Raw genomic sequence first — 3,224 nt, 5'->3', positions numbered from 1 at the left:
TCGAATTGGTTTAGCACTAGCTGTAGCTAGTTGCTAACACAAATTAAGGCAAATTGTGTTTGAGCTCTGCTGGCAGCTAACTAGGGGTAGCCTACTTAAAAACGAATTGCTTGATAAACTTTTCACACTTTTAAACAGTCCCCAAATAGTTCGTTTGGAAAGCTAAGCCCCTCATACGATTTCAAACAAAGTTATGAGCAACTTGATTATTTATTATTGGCTGTTGCATTTAATCAACATTGCATCAATTTGCCATTTTCTTGTTGGCAAAACCTGGTGTCCTCCTATCTATGTGTCCTCTTTGTTGAGTCCATTATTGCATCTGATTCTCATTATGCATGTGAGAGCTGCATAAACAAAGTCATAATAAGCAACATTTGTTTGAAAAGTGTTATCTTCAGGCTTATTGGTTTTCTCACTAAGAAATACATGTTTATGAATGTAGTCTGCAAATATAGGCTAATCTTATGTCATTTAAAAAAAATACTGAAGGGTGGGTGGCAATGACAGCAAGGCAGGCACCTCACCCCACAGTGCTCCAGAAAAATGCAGGCCCTTTATGAGAGAAATGTTCTCCCATCCTGTCACTGGAGACTAAATATCTGCTGTGGGTGTGAGTGCGTGTGTTTTGTGATTACAAAGGCCTTATCATTTTTTATTTATTTTTTTATAATTTTTTTGGTGGGGGTCGTGTCGTGTCAGCCCGGCCCGGCCCTTTAGGAATTTTGAAAAACTGGCCCTCTGGGACTTTTAATTGAGTACCCCTGATATAGACTATATCCTTTCTAAGGCCTTGATTATATGTGCATATTTTTAAAAGCAAATATTTATATGTGTTTATGTACAGGGCTCTAAATTAACACCAGCCAACCGGCCAAATGCTGGTGAAATTTCAGTTTGGCTGGTAGAAAAGACAAACTCACTAGCCACTTTAACCCATTAGAGAGTATGTGTTTGGCTAGTAAGATTAACATCTATTAGCCATTTTGGCTATTGATGAAAAAAGTTTATTCAGACCCCTGTTTATGTATAAACACAGCACGTGAATAATAATAAAAAACAATATTGAGGGGACATTTCTAAAACTCTGTTTACTTGTAAACAAAGAAGCCCATCTGATTCATTTTCAAAAATATCCATATACAGCTTATAGGAGAGAGGGGGCACTATTGTAGTATGTGTGCCATATAAGAATTGCATAGTTCATATGAATCACTTTGTAAGTTTGAGTAAGTCAGGGAGTGATGCCACCTTCCTGCTTTACCGCGCCCTGCTTCCCTGAATGAACACCGGACGTGCTCTTCGTCAGAGGAGACGGGCGCTAATGAGTTTATCCACGGAAGCACCAGTTTCCAGCAGACAAACACATTCATTCCACTTATCCTGAATAGTTCAACTTTCCAATAACCTGGCACTACAGTAAAACTGATTGAAGTGAAAAGTGAAGATTGCACTGATTGGCTGATTTCCTGTTGTTGTTGTTGTTGCTGTTTTTGATGATTGTGATGTGAAGGTTATATTTCATTCATGTTTACAGAACAGCAGCCAAAAACATTATTGTAGCGCTGCACGAAAATAGGGATTTATGTCTAGTCTATTTTAATCTGTCTTGAACAGTACACAAGACTAATGTGCTACACCTTGATCACAATTGTACACTGAGTTTGTACCTAACTTGACTACAAAAATGGAAAGGAACACACGGGGTGTTTTTGAAAGGTTATTTGCCTGACTGGTGTACTCTTTGTTACAGTGACACTGTGTGAATAGTCTATTTTGGTTACTTTTACACCTTTCATTTGTTTGCTGTGTGTAGGCCTATAAATAGATCTGTCACCATTCTAGACAAAGTATTGCCCTCTTGCTTTGCCTCTTCAAGCTTTTCTTCAGACAAAAAAAGGGAAAAAATGGATCAAAACTGAAAATGCCTTTGTGCCTCATTCACGAATAACAGAACTGCATGTGGTGCATGCAGGAGAGGCGGAGAGAGATAGGAAGGTGCAGCCTGAACCAACAGACGGCCACATTATCCGACTCTTGTACTGGCACACCAGATGAAGAGGAGGGGTGAGGGAAAGAGGAAAGGGAAGAGGGGATGAGGGGATAATGGTAAGAGGGGGATGATGGGAAGAGCGTGATGTGTCGGCCCACCAAGCTTCTCCAAATGAACATGACAAAGTCCCCATTACTAGAACATTACTAGACCAGCTGTGAATGGACTGAAATCTTTAACAGCGGAGGCAGATGGTCCAGTGGAGACCACTGGTTCTCAAAGCTGGGGGTCAGGACCCCTAGGGGGGGTCGCAGAGGTACTGAAGGGGGGTCACGGACAAAAGGGACATTGCATAACAGGAAATCCACAGGTTAACAGCTAGCAGCTAACATAATTACATAATTTGGTCAGTAACTGTATTCTCTGGTATGGTTAATAGATGTACCGTTTTTGCAGTCCTGTGGATTGCCAAGGCATTTGTTGCCTATTAATATTGCTGAATTTTCCATAGTTTGTCTGCTAATATTGCTAGAAAACCATTGGCTTAAACTATGGTGGATGAGGGGTTGCGAAAATATTCTGAAGTCCAAAAGGGGGTCCCCGCTTAAAAAGTTTGGAAACCACTTTAGACAGCAAAATGTTTTAGAACTGAAAGCATACTTATGAGAGCATTTGTAGGATTATATTTTTTCTTCAGCTGCTTTTTGATGTTTCACAATGTCAGAAAGTTCCATAAATGTTCAAATGGAACATTGCTAGTTGCAGGGTCATAAAGTTAATACATACTAGGCCTACATATAATAAATAGCCTACATAATAAGCACTAGGCTACTAATGAAAAGAGAAAAGGATGGAATGAGGGGTTTGTGGTTTCCAAGGAAACAAGGAACAGTGCACAGCTTCTCTAGTGAACCACCTGCTGCTTTCAAAACAATCCTGGAAAGATGTCCTTATTGCAAATTATTACGTAATAGCCCATAGAAATAAAATAAAATATTAAGTGCCATGTAAACGTATTAGACTATTTCGTTTAGGGCCTACTATTTGGCCTTATTGTATGGAGTAATAGAAAGCAAAATCTTTGGTGTACCTTTGTAAGAGTTGACAGACAGTTTAATTTGACCACAGATATTCAAGTGAATGCACTCAGAGAAGACTTATTGGTCCTTGGGTGACTGAACAAGTCTGTGCAGTAATGGACGGATACAAAAAATGCTGTAATCAGTTTGGC

This window comes from Engraulis encrasicolus, chromosome 17 (assembly GCF_034702125.1).
Source record: "Engraulis encrasicolus isolate BLACKSEA-1 chromosome 17, IST_EnEncr_1.0, whole genome shotgun sequence".
In the NCBI taxonomy this organism is placed as follows: Eukaryota; Metazoa; Chordata; class Actinopteri; order Clupeiformes; family Engraulidae; genus Engraulis; species Engraulis encrasicolus.
This window is presented reverse-complemented; position numbering follows the sequence as displayed.